Consider the following 15,996-nt stretch of genomic DNA (forward strand, 5'->3'; position numbering starts at 1 on the left):
TCTCTCTCTCTCTCTCTCTCTCTCTCTCTCTCTCTCTCTCTCTCTCTGCTATTAGCTCAGTTGTTCGCATCCCTCAAGGATCTGGCTTTGGTTCGCTTTTATTCGACGTTTGGGTGAGTAGGTGATTAGAATAGACTGCTTAGATATGCGTGAGGTGTGTGTTGAAAGTAGGAAGACTTCTGTGGAAATATTGATCAGAAGCTCAATCGTATGTAAACGTTGTTTGCTTACAAATAGATCTTATAGGGAGCCATCATAGGTAAGGGTGGTCTTCATAGTCATGGATAGAGTGATGAGAATTTTCAATTTGAGCTGCTTTTAGTTATCCTGTACTTCATCCCCTGAAAAAGGTGTTCACAGCATGGAAACAATGCTTGGAGTCTCCACAGTATTTGAAGTCAATTATTCAAGTAAAAAATTAATTATAGTAATAAATGAATCTATCCTTTTCCTATCTAATTTCAAAACTATCTAGTCCCATAATTCAAACACAAAATTCATTTTTTAATTCAACAATACTCCGGCATCTTCTTGCACCCATTCTGTCGTAAATCCCATTTTCGTGTTACACAGCCAAGGAGTAAGATGGATTAGATTGTAAAGCAATTTCATTCGCCAAATCCTACTCTTCGATCTCACCTGTTCGTTCCTCGAACTAACGCCCAACTCTTTTTAACGAATAAAGTGAACGAAGTTGTTAAATAATAAATTCGCAGCCTGACGCTTTGACCCAACGTCCGTCCACGGACACGTCACGGTTCCACTTGTCAAACAGCACTGTGAGATCGTACTTGATCTTGAGATATCTCGCGATAGTGACTCACGCATGCACGCACGCCACGTCAGTCTAATTAACGATTATGTCTCCACCGGTCGATCGGTTCACGTGGGAGCGCGAGTCTGCTTTCACGTTCCTCCCGTGCCTCTTTTCGCCGCACCCCGCTTATTTATTGCTGGAAAAACACTCGCGTGCAAATAGGAGGGGTCTCTCACCCCTCGGTTCTCTATTTTGGGCAACGAGCGAGCAGCGGTTACCTTGACATGCCACAAAACGCTTGCAATATCCAGTTGAGTGAGTGCTAAAGGTTCCACGACATTCTACATACAGCAAATCTCCCACTGTTTTGGTATTTTATTTAAACAACTGTTAAAGAATTACTTGACAATTTTTTAAAAATGTAGGTAAGAATAAATTTCATTTGCTAGTTATTTATTTTTAACATGAGCATAGTGAACAGTGGTTGGGATTATTTTTCAAGCAGTTGTAAAATTTAGCGCTACATAATATATCGTTGAAGAGGAGTATTCGTGTTTTAGCTAAATCGAAGACGTTACTGTAGAAAGTATCCCATTTAGCCTGGCCTAGGCATGGCCTTATATTGAGTTAAATTATTCAAATTCCTGATGTATATTGCATACCTTTATCGTTAGTTTATCATGCTAGAATTAGATTCAATTGGCCGGTCAAGACCAGTTCCAAGAGTATGAGTCACGTCAATCAAGAGTCACGACACCTATTTTTATTACATGACAACCTGCTTAAAGCATAGGCGGAGAGCATGCGGCAGCAGCTTTGCACAAAAAGATAAAGCAGTGAGAGGTTGCTACTCACCGACCATGGACGTTGAATCAATTGAACAAAAAAATTGAAATTGTTTGATTGTACAGCTACTTGAAAAGTAATCCATGAAATGAAATGAAATTACACACACACAGAGAGAGAGAAAAAATAAAACCTTTATAACAATATCTGCTTCATGGATTCCAATAATATTTCGCCCATCCCTGGCCCGAACATTCTCAGCTGTAACTTCCAAAATTGTGTGCATTCAGCGTTGCAACTGCTGACCAACTTTCGTCCATTTCGTGACGAGACCTTGTCCCGTTGTCAGCGACAGAAACGGTGACTCTTCGTTCGGGCAAAATGTTCGCAAACTATGCAATCTCTGGAAATTGTGACTCCGGGAATTATAAATGTTAATGGAAAAAGGCAAGAAAAAACCAATGAACAACGCTTCGGTAAGTCGAGAGTTCAACTCGATAGTTACATAAAGTTTTTCGCGGAAAGCTCTACTAAATTTAGCGCTTTCGTGTCTTTTGGCGGGCATGTTTATAAAGTGCGGGGGCAATTTTTAATTATTTTTCTTTTTTTTACCTGAAGAAACTCGGGGTACCAGAGATAAAACTACGCCTGCAAAGTTTCGACTATGAGATGTTATCTAGCTACCAGAGATACAGACAAACGTTCCAGGAGAATGTTTTATGGCTCTCTACGTAAACTAACGCAATGGGTAGTTCGTTCGAGGGACGGTGTCACCCGGTAAAATAAGAGAGACACGTGTCCCTTAATTTCGACTCCTCTGCAAACACATAAAGTTTCATTAAAATCGAAATGTACCCCTTCGCCGATGTTCCATGGTCGCTAATGCGCGTTAGGCGCTAATTACTTCCGTCGACAGAAGTGCAACGTTCCGGTCCTAAAAGCATTTAACTGCCTTAGACCTGCTGTACATTGTAATTCATATATGTGGGCATTAGGATTATTTTCTAATACTCCTTACCTTTATTTCAATAAAATTGCGTCCTTAGACTGCATTCATATACATAAGACAATATTTCTATAATTTTACTTTCAATTTATTTCTACTTCTGTAAGAAAAAACATTCTAAATTATTTCGAACATAATAATATAAAAATAATATTTTTATTGTGAAACATGTTCCTTTTTAAATTAAAGAAAATCGTATCCGTCTTTCTACTCAAACTTGTTGTTACATTTAATGTATTTTACATTGAACAGATGTACGCAACAAATAAGTCAATAAATTCAAGTCTACACCTGAGGAAACCAATCAGAGTTAGCCAAAGGCGGGAGTGTCGGACCCGATCGATCGTTGAAATACAAATTTGGCTGGCACGCGGTCAAAGAATGCCAAAGATCCTGGAAAACGAACTGGCCGCGTTGATCTCCTTTCGGCGCGGCCGCGCTTAATTGAATTTCGCTTGTCCAATCAGACATTCAAATTCGAGAAACGCCGACTCTTTTCATTCGCCGGTTTGATTTTAATTGAATGCCAGCAGTCGCGCGAAATATCGCCCCGTCCCACGACGACGACGGCGACGACGCATCGATTTTTCTCGATTAATTTTGAAAAGTGGCGACCAGCACGCCAAAGACAGAGATGGGGCAAAATGGTTCTCTCCACCCGCATTCCCTGCAATGAATATTGAACGGCAGATTTTTAATCGTAGAATATTTCATAATGTACAGAATACGGGAAAATTTAACTGCTCAATTGGATAAACGATGTGGATAAATCATAATGGGTTGAGTTTAGTCGTTTTACATTTTGTCGAATAAAACTGTATTCCCCTTTGATTGCAAGTTTGAATATTCTAGACGTATTTTAATATTACGAATCTGTTCGTTGAATAAAATTAACAAAATATCGTAAATGAAAACGAATTCTAAAATAGTATAGCAGCCTTAAATAAACTTACAAACCATATCCAACATCCAAATACAGCGACTCGTCAATAAATGTCACAGAACAGTCCTGACTCCCAGATACTCAATCGGTACACAAAATATTCAAATAGTATCTTACCTACTTTAAATTATCGCATGCAAAATTCGCCGACTATTCCCAATTTGATAAACTCGTGTCTCATAAACAACGAACGAGGAAATACTTGGCCCATTGTCACTAATTCACTTTTCAGTTAAAAGACTCGAGTTAAATGAGTACGAGACGCGACTCCCGCGAACTTCCATCCGTGTTCGCTGGACGTTTAATTAAAATCCTGTTCATTAGAAATTACCATATCCCGCGGTGCGATTATTGGAAAAGTAACTTTTGCCCGTGGAACTTTTGCGAACAAGCGGAGGGCCATCGACCGATCGATCGCGTTAAAAACGCTTGCGAGCATCGTTTCCGAAACGATTATCGCGAAACGATCGAAGCGATCAACATCCCCGAGGAGGATCGGAAATCGGGACAATCTGATCTCTTGTTTTCCGCGAGTACTAGTTCCGATACTAATTTGAATACAGGGGTAATCAAGAAATGTATTCGACGAATATAATATACATGATCGTAGCGTACGGAAGGTTATTCTAACCAAAAAATTTCGTATATACTGTATTTTGCTTTGTTAATTAATTATTTCCGTATAGATGTCTATATAACTAATGAATTTTAATGAAATTCGCTGCATCATAACAATACTCCTCACATTGCACTGTGTATGCATAAGTTTTGTGTCAACGAGGATATTCTCTGTGCTTCCGAAGCCTCCTTACTCCAAGGACACACCTTTCCTCCACTTTTCCTGTTCCAATCCTCACTAAACAACCCAATTCCTTTACCCTGACGCAGGAACAAGGAACGCGTGCGAATTGCGCGAGAAGATCTCGAAGACGGACGCGAAATAAAGTCGTCGCGGTACATGCAAACTCTCCGCGAGGAGAATTCGAGGGAGGAAGTGAAACTTCGTAAAGCTTCCCACCCCCGACGCCATAATCCCGCGATCTCGCTTGACGTGAACCATGAGAATCTTCCGATGAGGCTAATTTCCCCAAGGAAATTCCCGGGGATTGGGAAAATCAGTGGCCCAATCGATTCGGCGCACTCCGTTGGAGAGAAATTATTCATTCTCGATAAAGAGCGTAGTCGTTTGACGGGACGGCACCTGTGGAGTCTCTCGAACCGCCGGGCTTCTTGTCTTCGTACCCGCGATTCGTTTATCTGTAACTTCAATGATTTACTAATAGCAAATAGCGCCACTTTTGACACTGGATACACGAAATGATTGCAGAAACTCATCTCTGGTAAAGAGAGAACGCAAATTGTAACTCGAGTTTTCGAATGAAACTTAGTAGAAATGAAGATCGTCGTGAAAGTAATGTAATCTAATCAAAATTAAAAGGGACCTCGACTGCTGAACTGAAATCAGAATTTAGGAATCCAAAATGGCGGATGCAATATAGCGGATCAAAATGCGAAAAGTGATTCGATTATTATGAAACTTGGTATATAGGGGTTTCTGGGGCCGTTGATTTTAAATCTACACTCAGAATTCAGAGATTTGAAATGGCGAATATAATGCACAGCAACAATAAATCACCCACAAATTTAGCTAATTCTTGTCCTTCAACTACCGAAACACTGAAAAGTTACTTTTGAAAAGCAGACGGCACCGCGGCGCGTAAGAAACAATGAAATTTCCACCCCTTTCCGCCCTCATGGACCAATTCACGAAACGAAATTGCCAACAATGTTCTTCGTTCTCGCAAAGTAACGGTTTTGGCCATCCTTCGCGGCACAAGAACACTCATAAACTGCAGCTTGTTTGTCTGAACGCTTATAAAAGAGAATTAAAAGGAGGTCGGTTCTTAGGAGCTTGCTAGGAAATAAGAATTCCAACGGCATTTACAAAGAGGGCAGTTTGCGTTTGAGCAAGGCCACGAGTATACCTTTGAAATGAAAAATCGTCGGGATCTCCGTGGCCTGTGCTCGTCCACCTCGATCCACCCTCGTCACCAAAGCCGTTTTCAAGAGACACTCGGCGGTGAGCCTGGAATCTCTTTCTTTCTCCCCTCCAGGACCATGGACCATCGACTCCGTTTATCCATTACGTTTTAGGCGGTTGGGGACGAATCGATCGGACGAGGCGACAATGCGACGACTGTCATTCGCGACCTTTCATCCGTAATTGCGTTCATTAACGTTCATTCTACGGCCGATAATGAGCTCAAACGGACGCAACAAGCCGTGGAAACGCGGCCACCATTTAATTGGCTGCGGTTCCAGTGCAGCCCTGACCACTGAGTGGCCTGAGCGTTCGTCATCTTCCAAGAATGTTAATCTCGATCGACCACCGATACCTCTCATCTTCGTCAAAACACTCTCTTCGAGAAGCAAAGAGAAAAAGCTTTGAATAATCGAAGGATTCGATACAGATTTTAGTCTTATCATTCTCTATAAGGTAGATATTTTTTTTAAATTCGCCTGTTCGAGTAACGCGCCGCTTCGAAAGTATTAACTTACAGCACAATGATCTCAGGAATCGTTTGATACCAGAGTACAGAAAATTGAATGGAAAAATACTAAAAACTTCATCGAATGTTCTCGAGACTCGTGTTTCCAGGACTGCTTAAGCATTGAATATTTAAATAGAGGATTAAGGGTAGGGCGAAATTTCAGGGGAAATATGAAATCGTAAAAGTTCCGCAACTATTCCGCTTACATAGAACCATTCTTCGAGCTTCCCGCTCGTTGGGAAATTTTAAAAGAAGTTTCAAGAAAAGAAGCAGCGGCGCGAATTTTTCTACGATCCCTACTACTTCACCACTGCCAATTACGACGTGGCTTCTTCGTGAAGAATGGCTGTCTTAAAAATTCAGGGAAACGACGTCGAAGAGATTACGCTTGTGATTTGAAGAGTTACACCATTCTGACTTTCTGACCACCCAAAGCGGCAACTTTGTTTGTGTCTTTCTAAACAGCATTCATCACACCTAAGTAAGCTGCAGGAAAAGAGACATTAACGCAGACTTATGCTTCATTAGTTTTAAACTAAACGATAGAAAATTTCCAAGCGTTCAAAATAGTCAACAGGCTAAAATTCCATAATTACTGACACACCAAAGGGGGTGCGTCACGTTAGATTTGATGGAAACCCACCTTAAATGTTACGGCAATAAAAGGGCGGCGGTTCGCCAGGACGATGGTAATGGCGAGTACGCGATTGAAAATTTTATCGTTTCCTTTCCCTTTCAATCGGCGTATCGGTCTCTCTCCTTCTTCGTCGTCGATCGATACTTTCCGTGGTTTCTTCGTGTCCCGAAATTCACGCCGGGAGATGTAGTTAAGATTTATACAGCCCGACCGATTATAATGGCGAATTTGCATGACAAAGTGTCTTCCAGGCCGATCCCTCGGTAAGTGGATTGAGCGGGCTGAGCCAAGCGTCGTTTGAGTCTCGCTCGAGGACTCCATTTACCATTTTTATCCCATCGTGGGACGGTGTCCTTGAAAACAAACGCGATTCGAGCGTAAGAGCATTACCGATGCGGCTGGAGGACATTAATTAACCAGATAGTAATCGATATTTTCCGCGCGACCTTGCGGCCATGGTGGAGCCATCGAAAAGAAAGGAAAATCGTCCTAAGATTCTTTAAAGCCTAAATTATGGTTTGGTGAATCCTTTTATGTTGTTTAGAGTGGAATAATGGAAAGTCTGGATGGTCCTCTGATTGAATAAACAAATGGGCATGTTCTTCAGTCTGAAACTGAGTGATTATTTTCACAATAGAAAATATTTATATTAGTATTACAAGTAATGAGGGTTATATAAAAAAATAACGACAGTTACTCCAACTTGTCTCAACTTCTAAAAATCCACATTCCAAGATTCGAATACGTTATAAGTCTTTCCAGAAGTGGATTCCGAAAGGAAATTTGATAATTTAAAAATTAAAATTGAATAGTTTCCCATCCTTCATCGGTGGCAGCTGGTGGATGCAGACAGCAGCTATATTGTTGAACTTTAGGAAGCCTCTAGTCTGCAGCAAAGATTTAAGGATATGGAATTTTAAGAGCACTGTGCTTTGACCCAAGCGTTCCTAGCCTTGTTAGTCTTAAGAGTACCTGTTTAGTTTTACAGGCGCATTTAGATAAGAGTGCACTCGTGGGAAGAAAGACTAGTAGCGAGTGAGGTGCATACAAGGTAGAAGCATTAGAAGGAATGATTGAAGTTGAAGAATGAATTGGAAGGACAGAGAAATTTGTATTGCACACACACGAATGAATTTTATATTAAAAAATGTGACTATTTAAAATAATAATTTAATTTCTTGTTGACTGATGTAAATGCTACCTCACTGATTAATCACTCATGTATGACTAACAATCTAACCACACCACTCATAGAAACTATACCGTTGTGTCACACAGAGGTGAAATTTTGTTGAAAAAGTGCATCGATATGCAGGACGTCGCTAACAAGTCACAGTAGGTCACGGTAGTGCAACTTTTTTCATTTCCCCGTAGTGACAGCCTAATTTCGAGACCGTAGCAGCTATCAAAGGCCTAATTATTCGATGGAACTCGTTTAGAACCGTGTGAAACACTATGCGCTGGAAGACTGGAATTGCTATAAAGGAATTTAAATGAAACAGAAAATACCTACACGATATTTAGTAATTGTATGCAATCATGGACTTTGTGTATTTCACATAAATATTTTCAAACATACACTCCCCATCTCCTAAACTAAAAAAATATATGTATAATTAGTGTATGATCAAATAACAGCAACCATATTTTGTACGATGTATAATAGAATCGAGAAATCCCCAGATTTTCATTAAATTGTGGAAAAAAGTACATGCTTCCCTTCCTTCTTCCAGAAGAATATATTTTTTATTTCCATGACATTTCAATTACAATTCAAATAAAATAATAATTTACCAAAAGCGCATCTGCCTCTTCTGAAAATTCTACACGGTGTTCCTAATCGAATCGTGCATCTCTTTCTAAGAACGACTAGATCGCCAGCTCCGAGAAACGTGGAGCGTCTTTTCGGTTCGCGATCGGCTTCGGAATTTGAATTGTAAATCCGTCGAATTGCAAAACTGTAAAAGGGTGATCCGAGATGGGGACGCAACAGGCTTGGGTAGGCGCGGCGTCGGTGCATCTGCGCCTCCTGGTGCATTTTTCGATGCACACACACGCATACATACATTGCTCACGAGCACGACTGCCAGCAACACGCGACGAGAGATTTGCAACATTGTCTGCTACAGTCAGACAACGTCTCTTGCCCGCTCGAGCATGTAATCGACCAGTCTGAGCGTCCCCTTGTGCACGCGCGCGTGTCCACGTGTGCACGAACCAGGAGAGGAGCTGCCTCCGCTTTGTCTCTCGTCTCACCTCTGTATGTATCACGTTCTCGTGAAAAATGCGTTCCACGGATGATACACTTTGCGGTAAGTGGGCCACGCTCGGTAATTCCCCCTACCACACGCGCTGGAAAGCATGAAAAATCATCGCCCAACGACGGAAAATTGTGGCTTTTTGGAGGACTCGCTTGGCTCAAATACTCTAGCTACTGAGTAAATTAAAGTAAAGCGCGCTTGTGCATTGTATTGTAGGAAAATTTAGAGTATGAAACTGCCGTGCAATTGCAAGCTGAGTGCAACTGGAGCCGATGAAAATACGAAGTTGATTACACGAAGCTTGCAGACGTATAATAAAATGCAAAATAACGTAGGAAAACGAATGAATCTCTAATCGAATTATCAAATGAGTTGGTATATTTTCTGAATTTAATATTGGATTAATTTGAATCGATTCATGCAAAAATTACGAAGTAGTCCCTTTTTTCTTATTTGATAACTTCGTGCAAGAACGATCTCAAAACGTACATCTGAGGTTCAGCAATACACCTCGATATCAATAAGGAAGAGAACACCCTTCTGATTCTTAAATATTTAAATTCATTTTCACGAGCAACCAATTAAGGATTTAATTAAGCTAATTTGAAGTTTAAATTCAGACCAGAGCCCTAAATGGTTAACTAGACTTCTACGAGAACCGCTTCAAACCGAATAAAACTCTTCGTTTAAGTTCAACATCAAACCGCATCGATTAATTTCGATATCGAATTGGACCATCTAGCGGAATCGCTGCTAACTACTCGACGCATTTGATTACTCGGATTTATTTTAAACACTCTAAGCTGAATTAGCTTCTGCCGCATTATTGTTAAATTTCTGATACAACTTCAAGAGTATCGTACAATCAATAAAAATTCGTCTGCTTTCCGTCAACCGAGTTTAAGTATCGCGTACCAACGGGACCTTGAAGCCAGCCCTGCATCATTATTTTGTGGCTGACTGGTTCTGCTGAAGATCACCGTCAAACACTCGTGCGATCCTCGAGTGTGCAAGCTCTCTCGAGAGGTTCAAAGGTCGACCGACGTTAAAAATGTTACCGTTAACCGACAGCTCCTAACGTCTCTGACTACTGTGCATAATGGCATGATACTCCTCAGGTACAAACAGTCTCCGATGGAATGAATAAAAAATGGGAACCATTGTGGTGCAATCAAGAGGTACCGAAGCAAACCTGAAACGATATTTATTAATTTTTTAAAAACTCTTTGATAAACACATAGGTTAATACCAAAAGCCTTGGTTTTTCTTATCATAATCTAGCTCAGAACTGATAGTAGGAAGCAACATAAATGGATGTCTCTTTTCTTCAAAACGAAATCACTCGATTCACATATTGCAATTATAATTTGTTAATTAAGAAGTCAACTTAGGCCTCAAAAGAAATCTCGAAGCTGCCCATGTCACGAGAGACCAGTGATTCTTGACAAACACGATTCAAGTTTTTCGCTTTAATCCGAATTACTTCCATCGCGAAATTTCATTTTTTTTTTTTTTTTCGTTGAATAATCGTTTACCGAACCGATGGACAGCATAACAGAGTGTAAATGGCTTTCGTTAAAATAATTCCGATCCACGTTTCGCGACTGTCATTGGGAATTAACACCAATCAACAGTCTGCAACGCGATATTCGAACGTTGACGTTCGCGATGGCACGGTCGAGCGCTGAATCGTTGAACGTGTCATCTCAATATTTTTATTTTATTTTTTCGTTTAACGACCGTATTTGCCGCAATGAGGGCAGAAAATACAGAATACAAATTCAGTTTACACGCACGGTTCTGGGAAGCAAGGCAAAAAGGTTAATTAATCCTCTGTATGCAATATGGTGTTCATTAATCTGCAAATTTGATTGCGTACATCACCAGCTTTTTTGCTATTCTGGGCTTCAAAATGGTCTGGATGAAATTTGAAGTTGTGGAATGGTGTACAATATATGTTTTTTTAAAGACACACCCGGATCTGTTCTTTCATTGAAGAGAAGAGAAATTGATCGCGAATAGGAGATTAAGGAAATATATTAAAAATTGATGCTCGATTCTAACAACACAGTATGTTTTAAAACTATTCGGTAACTATACAATGTTCTGCTATAGTTTTTGGTGATAATTAAATAAAATATTAATCACACTCGCAAATTCATTTGAATCGAGGAAACGGAATTCCACGATCGACAAATTTTACAGGACCGAGGCGCAGCGACGGGGAAAAGAAAACCCATCGGTGGAAACTCGATACGAAGGGTTTCCCAAGTGAAAGCAGCGTCGCAAAGTATGAAGCGGTCCCAGGCCAGCGATTCGATATTTTCCAGGCGTCTCAGGGCACGGGTTATCGCTTGGAGAAAAGATCCGGGAACGGAAACCCTACAATGTCGCCTTGTTCTCCCTTCTTGGGCGCGAACAAAACAATACTGGTAGTGTTCAATGCGAAACTTTCACGATTCCCACTTCTCCTTGCCGTTCGACCCTTCGGTGAACCCTCTTTCACTCAAGCGGCTCTCGCTAACGAAGACCAGAAACTCCTGGAACTAACCTTATTTGTATGGTAAACGCGTGTGAGCCGGTCGGACACGTAATGAATGCGTGCGTCTGTACGAGAAATGAATGAAGTCATTCTCATCCCAGCCAGCAGCGCGAACTCGCTCCTGCCAGGGATAGGCACAATTTTATTCGAACAATAGATGATTAAAAACACGGCGTTATCGTCCGTTCGCGACACGTCTACGATTAAACAGTTACTCAGGGTGGTTTTCAATTTAATTTCGTTGCATGATACAAATTAGAAAAGCAAATGAAGCATTTTTCGAATAAACAAGATAAGTTCGTAACAATGAATACATTAGGAAAGCAAATGTTCTTTCAGGGTGAAGTTGCTTCGTCATTTTTTTTTTTTTTTATTGGTTTTTCTGTGATTATTTGTCACTAATATTTCCTGCTTGAACAAGACCATTTTTTTTTTAGACTACGACTACACACTTAAAATGAGACGAGAATTTGTGTAAATACTCTCAGTATAACACACCACTTTCTCTTTTCCCCTTTATTACTATAATAAAGTGTTTCCTCTTCCTCAATTTATTTTTTTCCTTCTTTTCACGCGCTCAGCTATGATATATTCGATTTCCTTTAAAATCACCGAGTCCAACTAATAGATTACAAAATGTTTGCTGAAGTTGAGCGATCGCTTCCGATACTGATTATGTTATTCAGTCGATTTGGAACATAAAAAGCAAATTTCACCTGTAATACAAATTCTACTTCCTATTTATCACCTGACATTTTCATCCAGATGAGAATTTCTTAATCTTTTTGTGCGTAGTCTGTGTCTGCCATAGGTAAAAGGAAAGCTCCGATATCGCGGTGAACCTTGAGGCAGGATGGAAATCTCGCGAAATATATGCAAAAATGTTGCGGCGAGAAATGTGGCACGGCGGCGCCTCGATTAGAAAGTGTACGACTAGACAATGAAAACCGTAATAACGCGTAAACCAGTTTTCAAGCGTCCAACGATTTATCGATAACATCGTTAACCCCTTAACGCCGATCTGCGTAACTCATTGAGACTCTGGTCTACATTCCTTTATCTTCAACTGTGGGATAATTCTGCTCCACTTTCACAGACGCAATCTTATTTCTCATTGTTTCGACGTATAACTTTAGCGATCTCGAGCAATTAACATAATTAAAAATATCTAATATTTAATAACCTGTGAGCAATCCTCAAACGTTCATGGTCACAGTGAACTTAATAGACATTTTTCTCCCTTCTAACGTTTGAATATTTAAAAAATTTGTAATTGAATCGTTGAGGATAACTGCATTCGAGGAAGAAACTTTTGCGTAATTTTCGCTAACATAAAATTCGAATAGAAATTCAAGAAAACAATGGCGGATGTGCAATTAACGACTCAACGCAGACTACAGACGTAAACAAATTGCCTCGCATTTGGAAGGCGCGTTCGCGTTAAAAATTAGGTTACGCGGTGTAGAATGATTAACGCCGTGATCAGTGGAATTTTGCGAGAAAGCGAGCAATTATTTACGACGCGGAGCCGGCGACATATGAAAATATCAATGGAAATTGGACGACTGCCATATCTCTTTCACTCTACGCTGTCTCGGCCAGAGCGAAATTTGCTTCGTGCCAAATTAATCAAATTCAGCGTAACAACGCGACGAAAATTGAATCGCGCAAAACCCGCAAGTCGTAGGCGTTTGTGACATTTAGAAACATTCGATATCTCGCTCAACAATGGAAGCATGATAATAAATACGCCACTGTGGAGTGAAGTTGGAGTAAACTCAATTTAATTGGAGAACCGAGGAGGAGAACAGAAGTGTCTTCTACAGGATAGTCATGGGAATTGTCGCGATATCTTTTTTAAACGCAATTTAAAAAATATTTAAGGGAAAAAATATGGGACCGAATAATAATTCGGAGGAAACTATATCGAGGACAAGCGTCATATTTTCTTCCGCAAAAATTGCCAATTTCTTTTAAATAAATTATAGGTTGTATTAATGTAAAAGTGGTTGAAAAATTAGTCCATGAAGAATTTTCAATAAATCTCTTCTTTCTATAATTACTTTTTCCACAAAAATTACAATCTGTATTACGCAATCAAATAATATTCCACATTATACAAATGGTGGAAACCTTACGCGAATAACTCGACAAGAATTCCGTTTATGGTATTATGCAATAGGAGTTTAAAGGCCTTTCAACGCCAAAATCGACGATGAAATCATTCGGTGATCCGTGGCACTCGCTATCGCGATGGCGATGATAACGATGACGATAACGATCTCGATGACGAGGAACAATGATCGAGGGGTTTCTCATCGTCGATAAAAATGGACGACGATGAATAAGCGGGATGCAAATCAGGTCTTGCCCTTTTGAATTCTCATTCATGGGGAGCTAATGCCTGTGCAGGTCGTATATGTTTAGATAAGCGGGTGTTGTGTCGTCTACGTACGCGATCGTTGGTATACGTGTAACGTAACGCCAGATAAAAGTTATCTGCGAGTGGTGGAAGGAAATAACGAGATTATCGAGTGTTTTGAGTAAACCAATTTGTCGCAAACAAGCGTTATTAGCGTCGCTTGCTTTTCGAAGCTGTTATCGCCGCTTGCGGTATTTCCCACAAATCTCTTTCACGTGCAAGGTGTTGGCGAGAATGGCGATAATAAATAAGGATTACTGAAAATTAATCGAATTTTACATTTGTAGTTTTCACATGAATTTCTATAGATTTTTAGTTTCAGTTTCATAGAGTTGATAACAGTTTAGATAGTAATCAATCAAGGTACCTGAGTCCACTGTTTGTTCCTGGAATAGTTCAGGAAGTTTCATTGTATATTCAAATGTATTTTATCTAACACTTCTTTTTAAATATCACTGAATTAAGATTCCAATCAGGAAATCCTCGAGTTACTTAATATACGAGAAAACGTGACACTACTGTAACAAGAAATCTATAGCGAACCACCATCTCTCCCGGCACCAATAAATCACCAGCCCAATCAAAATCAACCCCATCATCTAAAATCAAAATACAGCAACAAAATAAAAAAAAAAAACAGACACACAACCTATTGCATTCGTTTAAAAAACGATGGCCTTTTCGTTCTAGTGGGAATAAATGAATTCTCACCCAGCTCAGGGTTGTTCCAGGCGACAAACTGCGACACTAAATTTTTTCGATCGTTTACGCAATAACAGGAGGATCCGAAAACGCAATTTCCCTCATCGAAAACGAAACTCCCGCTAAATCAAACGCGTGTTACTATCGAAACATCGAACAGCGAACCGATAAGCCTCCGCTCGCCGAATGTCCCCGCTGGCGGTCGTCGAAAAAAAAATCGCAACTCGCGAAACACAAAGGCAAAAAAAAGGATGGAAAAAAAATGGAAGTTAAACGAGTCGATGTCCCGTTGTGCACGCTGCATAATGACTCGATTGTAAACCCACGGGCGCCCGCGCGGACGTTGCATCATTCATGCACGCCGAGGGCGAGAACACCATATTTGGCCGCGTCTCATCCGAGCCTCTCTCCACGGGGACGGCTATTTGTTCATTAATCTTATAACGCAACTCCTCGTGCGTAAATCGTCAATGTTAGGCGCCCCTTGTCTCGCGGACACGCGCTCCTTCGGCGTCGCGAAAAAGTGGCTGGAAAGATTACTTTGGCAAACTGATTCACTCAAAAATGTACGCGAAGTTTTGCTGTAGTATTTGTATGTATTTGTTGATACTTCTGAAACCATGAAAAGATGCAGAAGTATTGGATACTAACTCTTGGAATTTCAATGGGTTCGTATACATGTGCTATAATATAGTAATGCTAGAAATGGCTCTGATGGTGCAAAGCAGTCCTCTGAAAATATTTAGATTACTCATGTTTTGGTTAAGACTTCCGAAGACATGAAGAGATGCAGAAGTATTGGATACTAAATCTTGGAATTTCAATGTGTTCGCATAATAAAATGCTACTGAAATTGCACACGTGGGTTTGAATTAAACGAAATTTATTCGTCGTGACGTGCGTTTATCGTAGGTGTAACTTCAAGAGGTATTTATGGCGAGGATGCCGCGAACGTAACGGTCGCTGGAGCGTAACTATCAGAGGTGTGAACTGTACAGCTGTGCGAACGTAACTGACGATAATTTCCTGTTTTCCGCTAACGGAGGATCGGTCGGATGTGTCTTACAATGCGATCTATTCAGAAATATTCTCGACTAAATTTAACACGCTGCTAGGTGTAGCGAATCGGTTATTCACGGATGAATTGCACAGCAGTACCTCGACGATTACAGGAAAACGAAGATAAAAATTCTTGGAAGTATCCAGATTGGCGCAATTACCGAGGTAGCTAATGCAAAAAAAGAATCCCGATTACACGATATATCTACCTTGCATGCTTGATTTGACATGCAATCATAGAATCATCTACTTTTGTCTCAAACGGGTATAAACTTATCCGTTGAGTAATTGCAATTAATTTGAACTACGAGACATCTGTCTTGGCAGTG

The 15,996-nt window shown here is 40.3% G+C and overlaps 1 protein-coding gene across 3 annotated transcripts in view; it reads right to left on the minus strand.

Moving 5' to 3' along the window:
- The window catches only part of LOC128894777 (Krueppel-like factor 6), a 390,418-nt gene that overhangs the window by 221,172 nt on the left and 153,250 nt on the right, over positions 1–15,996 (minus strand). The gene's annotated exons all lie outside the window — the stretch shown is intronic.

This window comes from Hylaeus anthracinus, unplaced genomic scaffold (assembly GCF_026225885.1).
Source record: "Hylaeus anthracinus isolate JK02 unplaced genomic scaffold, UHH_iyHylAnth1.0_haploid 4, whole genome shotgun sequence".
Taxonomy (NCBI): Eukaryota; Metazoa; Arthropoda; class Insecta; order Hymenoptera; family Colletidae; genus Hylaeus; species Hylaeus anthracinus.